Here is a 9,368-nt window from a genome sequence, read left to right as displayed (position 1 = left end):
AGAATAATCAAAGCCTTCCAAAAATACAGTGCCTTTTTTTGAGGGCATTCCCACTGAGCTTGAACTTCTCTCAAGACCTCCAAAGGAGAAGCCGTAAAGGCCAAATCACAAAGCTCATCGACGGCTACATTTTAAGCATCCCTAAACATTCCGACAAGCAGAGCATAAAACCATCATTGACCTGCTACATGCCGTATGTGACATACACATAGTAGGCGCCTTTGTTTCAATCTGCATCTTGATCATGGCTAAGCACTCTGACACCTTCCTGCATATTGCCATACACCTGCTGTTAGCACTTTCCTGGGTCAACATAGTTTGGTTGTACCAACGCCGCAACTGTTGCACCTCTGTACTCGGCCTCTGTGCTCGATAAAGCAATCGTAGGCTGCTTTTTGCTGCTCCAAGTAACAATAGCACTCCCAAAAGAGAACATGAAGCCACTCGTAGATCGACTATCAACAATGCTACCTGCCCAATCTGCATCTGTATACTCATACAATGCTAATGGCGCATCTGCTGCATAGAACAATGCATAGTCAAGAGTCCCTTGCACATACCGAAGTGTGCGTCGTACTCCATCCAAATGTGGCTTTCTCGGAAGCTGCATGAACTGACTCTCCAAGCCTACTGTGTAGCTCAAGTCGGGCCTCGTGATAGTTAAGTAGATTAGAATACCCACAGTCTTCCTATACATCTTGACATCCTTAACAACATCACCCTTCTCTGCACTCAGCTTTGCATTCACATCCAAGGGAATAGAAATTGGCTTACAATCATCCATACCATACTTTGAAAACGTGTCCAAAGAATATTGTCTCTGTGAAAACCATACACCCTCTGGAGTCCTGATCACCTCAATCCCAAGAAAGTAGCGCAACTCGCCCAAATCTTTCTTTTCAAACTCCTGTTTGAGAAGACCCTTCACATGGTCAATCTCCATAGCATTGTCACCCACAATAATAAGGTCATCTACATATATGTTAATGACCACAATCCCCATATCACTCTCACGTACATAGAGTGAATGATCAGCATGAGCTCTCCTAAAACCAATACTGACAAGATACTTGGCAATCCTGTCATACCATGCTCTAGAGCCGTGCTTCAAACCATACAAGGCTTTGAGAAGCCTGCATACATAATCTGGGTAACCTGGATCGACATATCCAGGTGGCTGATCCATATACACTTCCTCTTGCAACTCACCATTCAAGAAGGCATTCTTTACATCCATTTGATGCATAATCCATCCTCTAGATGCAGCCATTGCTATGACAACTCTCACAGTTGTCATCTTTGCCACTGGAGCAAAGGTCTCCTCATAGTCTATGCCATATGTCTGTACATAACCCTTTGCGACCAGCCTTGCCTTGTGATGCTCAATGTTACCATCAGCCTTATGCTTGGTTTTATACACCCATTTATAGCCAATAGCTTTCTTGCCACTTGGCAATGGCACCAACTCCCATGTGTCGTTTGCTTCCAATTCAGCCATCTCTTCATTCATTGCATCATCCCAATGCACATTTCCAACTGCATCCTCAAAACATGTGGGCTCCACATCCTGTATCACCTTAGCCATGTAGGCTTGGTGATGTGCTAGATACCCATCATAAGTCAATTTCTGAACTAGATTTTTGACTCTGTTAGATCTGCGTGGTCCTGGGTCACTCCTTTTCCCTCTAGCATCTTCTTGTACTTTGTTAGATCTGCGCGGTCTTGGGTCACTCCTTTGCCCTCTAGCATCTTCTTGTACTTTCCTTACACCAGGTGTCCTGACAGAGCTGGAATTCCAAATTCCTCATCAAGACTTTGTTTAGAACCATCAGAATCCATGTCTATATGTGAAAAACCTGATGATGCATCAGCCATAAAGGGAGGTTCATCAACCTTTTCCTTTCCTTTCCGTGATACATTCCCTGTACCTGCTGGTGGAGTAACCTGCATACGCAGTCTACCATTCCATGGGTTCTCAATAGAGCCACGAGAAGAGGACTCTTGTGGTCCACTCAAAACCTGTGACTGTGGCCTCACATTTTGTACAACCACATCATCTTTTACATCAGCCCCAATAGTGCCATGTGCATTACTGTACCAGCTACTCATCTCATCAAAGACTACATCTCTGCTCACTCGTAATTCTCGTGTAGTAGGATTGTAGCACCTGTACCCCTTTTGTTCAAGGGAATATCCCACAAGAATACATTTCTCTGCTTTAGGATCGAATTTCCTACGCAACTCATCTGGTACATGCATGTAAGCTATGCAGCCAAACACTTTCAAGTGTGCCAAATCAGGCTTTGTACCTGTAAACTTTTCCTCACGTGTTACATCATGCACCGCAGCTGTAGGTGTCCTGTTCATAATGTACACAGTTGTATTTATAGCTTCAGCTTAGAAATGATGAGGCATGTTCTTCTCATTCATCAATGCACGTGCAACCTCTGCAATGTGCCTGTTTTTCCTTTCTGCGACCCCATTCTGTTGTGGAGTATATATGCATGTAAAGTGCCTGCGTATACCATGCATTCGTAGAAAATATGAAAAATCATTGGAGAAGTACTCTCCCCCTCCATCTGACCTCAATGTTTTGATTTTCATATCTGTCTCCTTCTCAATCATGTTTTGAAGTGCTGAAAGTGACCAAACACTTCACTTTTGTTACGCATGAAGTAGACCCATACTTTCCTTGTATGGTCATCAATGAAAGAGACATAATACCTGCAACCATGTATACTTGCAGTATTGGTTGGACCCCAAACATCTATGTGCACCAGCTCAAGTGGCTTTTTACATACATTGCGCTCATGTGGAAATGAGCCCTTTGACTATTTTCCAAACTGGCATGCTGCACACGCTTTATGCATACCATCCACCTTGAATTTGGGCAAACCTTTTACAATGTGTTTTGATTGCATGCTGTGCAATCTCTGCTCATTAACATGGTCAATGCGTTTGTGCCAAATGTCAACATCAGCCACAACACCTGTGCCCTGTGCAAATAATGTAGCTTTTACCTCAGGCATGCCTACATTTAGCGTAAACATTCTACCCACACCTCTGTGATCAGCTTACAACCATTCTGGAAATCTTCTACATAACAGCCATTCGGATTGAAGCGAACCTGCAAACCCTGCTCAACCATTTGTCCAACAAAAACAAGATTCTTTGTAATTTTTGGGACATGAAGTACATCTACTAAGTACTTTGATTTCCCATTATTTGTATTTAGAGGTATGTCCCCTACATGAGCAATGGGGTGAGCTGTGTTATCTCCTGTCTGCACATAGCTTGGCACATCTGGTTTGTGCATATCTCTAAACCACTCTCCATGAGACGTCATGTGATTAGAGGCACCTGAATCCACATACCAAACATCATCTTGGGTGGAATTCTCTGCAATCATTGTATGAATTACATGCTGCATAACAAACATGTGCTCGCTTCTGCTGTCATCTATATCTCTGCTAGTAGATGCATAGTTGCCCTGTTCTCTCTTTCCACTTGATTTTCCCTTTGGACATTCACGTGATATGTGACCTTTTTCACCACAAGTCCAACATTCTCTGCTATCTGCACTATGTTGCTGCTTGCTTGATCTTGCACCATGACCTCTTTGACTCCCCCTGCCTTGAGATTGGTTTCCCCTACCACCTGTATTGTTTTGATTTGATTGACCTTCTCGAGATTTGACCCTGCAACCACTTGGGCCTCGACCACGACCTCTACCTCTGTTAGAGTTAGAATAGAAGGCTGGTTCAGACTTATTTTTTCCATGAGAAGAAGATGTGTCAAGACCAAGGTTCTTCTCCTCAAGAATAAGCATAGAAATCAAATCTTGGAACACGGGGATGTCGTCTCGTGTATTCATGGAAGACCTGAAATGTACATACTCATCTCCTAGACCATCCAAGCATGCACGGACAATGTCATCGTCTTCCACTGAGACATTAATAGATCCAAGAGCCTCAATGATACTCTTGATCTTCAAGGCATAATCAGTGATGGAGAGGTTGTTCCTCTTAACCTGATTTAGCTCTGACTTTAGTTGAAGATTCCTGGCCTTGGTGTTCACCTCGCACACTCTGCCAAAGTTTTTCCATGCAATGGCGGGGGTTTCAGCATCCTGTAGATAGTCCATCATGCCATCTGTGATTCTCATAGAAAGCCAATACAGCACGTTGCTCTGGCCTTGTTGCCAGTCTCTCAAAGCTTTTCTTTGCTCTGCTGTAGCATTTGCCTTAAGAATCTCTGGTTTCTTTTCATTGTCTCCTTCTACATAGTCCTGATAACCTTTCCCTTTTACGAAATTAGTTATTCTGAACTTCCATGCAGGGTAGTTATTTTTCTCAAGCTTCTCACTGACAATCTGATTGAAACCGTCAGACATCTTGAAGCACTAAGACAAAATAGTTGCAATCTGCAAAAACCTGCAAATCTGTTGAACCTGCTATTGTGGTACCTGTAACACTTTCTACACTCAACGAGTGTCCACAATCAAGCGTACATACAACCACTATACTTGTACAGTAAATCTTTGTATAATACTGCACTTTGGAGACCTGTTCAGAAACTTGTACGAAAAACCCCAAAAACTTGCATCTGGTACGTGGATTGCAAACGAAGAGGTTGTGATGCTCTTGCTCTCTCAGCCTCTTTTGCCTGCACCAGGCTCTGATACCATGTAAAGAATGAGGATGCAAGAGAGCTACACAAGACAAGCACAAAACACACAAAGATAGAAAGCTTCTTCTTCTTCTTCGCTAAGAAAAGAGAGTACAAAATGTCTAAGTGCAAGCTGAAAAGTAGCACATATGTACATGCGGTCACTAAGTGTGAACTCGCTAGAAGCATACTAGGCTGGCACTATAAGTGTAGTCCAGCTATAGAATCACTGGTAGAGATCCTCCGTGTCGGTCACCTAACGCGCTAGTGAGTAAATGCCGTAAGCGGCCAAGACCCATAGTGGATGCCAGCTCAAGATGTAGAGCTCGACATCTCAACAGATGCCACAAACACAATGCAAAAAATTGGATGATAAGGCTATCAAATGTATTTTTGTTGGTTATAGTGCTGAAAGCAAAGGTTACAGGTTGTATCATCCGCAAACAAAGCATATTTTCATTTCACGGGATGTAGTGTTTGTGGAAGATTTTGTTCAGTCCTTGCTGTCATGTACTAGAGACAGTAATGTAAACTCACAGGACATTTATGACACTTTGTTGCCTCTTTTAAGTGGTGGAAATACGAATGTAAATTCCAATGAGGCAAATGTACAGTCTATGGGGGTTTTTGAAAGTGTTATTGATCAGCCTATTACTGATGCAGATATACATGATGTACTTTATGAGGAAAGGGTTGAAAATGAGCAGACTAGAGGTATGACAAAATGGCTGGTGCATACATTGTGTGATAGTAAATTGGATGCACCTTTGTCTAGTCGTACTTGTTCAGACTCTTGCCATGCATCTTATGCATCAGATTTTTATGCTTTGGCTGTGTCTACCTTACATGATGTTGAGGAGACTTTGTCTTTTGATGAAGCACAAAATTTAGAAAATTGGATGGCTGCCATGCAATCAGAATATGATGGACTTATCTATGGGCTACTTGTGAGAAACGTGGGCAGACTGGGGTCCACTCAAAACATCATAGCTCACTGGTGGTTACTCCAAAAAACATGAAAAAATTTGAGGTGATTATTCAAAGCGTGGGCTACATTTTCTCTTTTGACCACCGCTCCAAATTCGGAGTGGAGATAGGTGCCAAAATTCTCACCAAAAAGCCTGTTTTTATGCCTGCAAAAGTCTTTTAGTGGCCCCCTCCTTTGTTGAATTTGTACAATGCATCCAAGAGTGAGCCCCTCCTTTGTCATATCATAATACAAAGCATCCAAGTTGCCCTTGGCCCATGCATGGAGGAGGATTATTGGTGAATAAAGAAATATAGACATGGTGGGACTAGTGTATGGACTATTCATGGACTTTAGCTCAATGAGCACATGGTGTTAGAATAATGAGTAAAAATAATAACAAAAATATGGAGGAATTATGGATATGGAAAGATATTGGAATCATATGATATGGTCCCTCTTTGTATTATTTTGGGTGAAAGAGGAAAAGGTATGCAAGTAAATAATATAATAAACGTGACCAATGAGTATAAATCAATTTTTTTGTTTTCACGAGGGTGAGGGTGAAAATGTGGGGATGATTCGTATAAAAGAAAAATATTACACATTTTCAAAATATACTTATGGTGTAAGAGGATGAAAAAATGCATACACAGGTTTAATAAAACACACACCTAAGTATAAATATTTAAATAAAATACCAGAATAATTATAAAAATCCCTATATTTAGGCCATATATATAATGTAATATTTACACACAAATGGGCCATAATATTTAGTTTTTTCTTTTTTTACTTAACTAGCTCAGTGACTAGCTAATTTAGGGTTTCTAAGAAAATATGGGAAAAGTCCCCTAACTCACACACGCCTATATACAGTGAAATGGTAGGGATAGCCATAGTGTTTGGGTGAATTTTTTAGGGTGAGGTAGCTCACTATGATAATTTTGAATAGCCGAAAAACGGCTATCAGTAGCTACACTCCATTCACATATTGACCTTCAAACAATAGAGATAGATTTTTTCAATAGAGCTAGCTTGGATAGGTGGTGGACCTTTAAACCACCTTGAGCTAAAAAAATTATAACACAAGGGATAGTAGGTTGGAGAAGTTGTTGACCTCTACCCCAGACCATCCATGGTAGTAAACATAGTAGCTACAATCCATTCACACATTGAACTTCAAACAATAGAGATAGGACTATAGAATAGGGCTAGCTTAGACAGGTGGTGGACCTTCAAACCACCTTGGGATAAAACCTCCATAACACAATGGATAGTAGATTGGACAAGTGTTGGACCTCTACCTGAAACCATCCATGCTATCACAATAGAGATATAACTATTCAATAGAGCCAGGTTGGACAAGTGGTGGACCTTCAAATCACCTTGGGCTAAACGCTCCATAACACAATGTTTAGTAGGTTGGACAAGTGATGGACCTATGCCCCAAACCATCCATGGTAGCTACACTCCATTCACACATTGACCTTTAAACAATAAAGATAGGACTATGGAATAGAGCTAGCTTGGACAGGTGGAGGACCTTCAAACCACCTTGGGCTAAGGTATCTTTAACACAATGGATGGTTATAGATATCTTCACAAAGGCCCTTGGAGCAGAGAATCTAGCGGCTATTTTGAGTGATACTTGGCATATGGGACATGGCGTTGAGCAGGAGGGAGAGCGTTGAGATTTCAAGCTCAACATGTACAACTCCTGGATGACTTTCACCAATAGTCATCATCATTGACATGCTTTGGTGGATACACATATTTTTACCAGCAATACTATAACTATACTACACCACGTTGGTCTACCTACCACAGTGATGGCACACTTATTAATTCACCTCACTCACTAGCGGTTCACACTAGAGCGTTAATAGATCATGTACTATACATGTGTCATCCACAAATTTGACTACAAGTCCAAGTCTAACAAGTGTAGAAATAGAAAAACATTTCTTCTTGATCTCAGGTACATAAATTGCATCAACAAGTGTGAAAGAACTTCCATTTGTAGCAGTAAGCACAATCTTTCCAACTCCTTGAACTGGATAAAAGGCATTGTTGGCACAAGTGACTAAATTCCCATGAGGCACAGACTCAAGAGAGGTAAACAAATCACGATGTGAGGTAATGTGCTTTGTAGCACCATTGTCAAAATGCCACACATGTGAATCTGCAGCAGCGGACATGCATGCATCATGGACATCACGACTATAGGTACACTATGCACTAAAAGCTCATTCTGCATCAACAACAATATCTATCATTAAATATATAATATCTAACCAACCCAAATGATTTTCTCATATTAAATTGATCATTTAATGTGGGGTAATAAACAGGAAAAAGGGTTAGAATTTAGACAAGTGCTTACGGATCTATCTCAACACGGGGCCAATGGCAAAGGGGCCCAAATGAGAGATGGTTTGTCAAAGAGCAAGGTTAACTAATGGAGCTTAAAAGACCTTAGGGTTAGCTTCATTAAAGACATCCAATGGTTACTGTTAAAATTCCTTTGACCTTAAGCAAGATAGGGTTCAGCTTGAGGTGGGAACCCGACCTACACTTGTCTTTGACCTTAGTCAAAGGAAGCTAGGGCTGAGCTTGAGGTGGGAACTCCACCTATGGTGCTTGTCATGCTTGATGAGTAAAGTACTTGAGGTACTTGTCATACTTAATGAGGAAGTTGCTTGAGAAGCTTCCTATGCATGGGGGGTAGGATGCTTGAGTCCAAAAGAGGACCTACACACTTAATGAGGAAGTTTCTTGAGACGCTTCCTATGCATGGGGAGTAAGATGCTTGAGTCAAAAAGAGACCCTACACACTTAATGAGGTAGTTGCTTGAGAAGCTTCCTATGCATGGGGGGTAAGATGCTTGAGTAAAAAAGAGACCCTACACTTAATGAGGAAGTTGCTTGAGAAGCTTCCTATACATGAAAGTCCCAAAGTTAGGGGAATCTTTGACCTAACCTTCTACTCACCCAAGGGGCACTCCTTTTCTAAAAAGGCACATGGGACACATGTCAGACTCTCACTTAGCTTAACCACACGGTGTGCTTGAATGCTATTGGTTGGGCTAAAGAGGGATCCAATGAGCTTCTACTTCCATCCAACAAATATCTAGATATTTTCAAGCTCTCTCCCTCTCTCTCTCTCTAAGGGGTAAGGAGGACACTTGTCAAAAGAGTACCCATGCACTTGACTGCATGCTGCATGTGATTGGATAGGGGTAGAGGGGTCCAATGGGATTGAAGCATGTGGAAAATCTACCACTCGCCCAAAGCAAGGAGGGGGGTTTCTAGGGGGATATATACCACACACACACACACACACACACACACACACACTCATTTTGTGCATCCCATTCTCACTTGGTGAAAGTTGAGGAACACCACCTCCTTCTCCAAGCTTGTGAGAAGGGAGAGCCTACATCAACACTCTTGGCTATGGAATGCAAATCCAACCAAGATCCATGCTTCAATGCTTAAGCTTGCCATCTTCTCCATCTTCATTACTTTGCTATTATGTATGCTAGCAAGAAGAGTAATGATAAGTGAGGAACTATTTCTTTCTCCTATGAAATGTTTATTCTTCCTCTTCCATATCCTCATTCACCGCTAGCTCTCTCCACCTTTGAAGGTGTTTGAGGCCTTGGGACTGAGGCTTGGGATAGTTAATGCTTTCTACAAGTTTATGTTATGCTTGTGATGCATGAAGATT

The sequence above is a fragment of the Adiantum capillus-veneris genome, chromosome 7 (genome assembly GCF_014529385.1).
Source record: "Adiantum capillus-veneris isolate H3 chromosome 7, ASM1452938v2, whole genome shotgun sequence".
NCBI lineage: Eukaryota > Viridiplantae > Streptophyta > Polypodiopsida > Polypodiales > Pteridaceae > Adiantum > Adiantum capillus-veneris.
Note: the sequence above shows the minus strand (reverse complement) of the source record.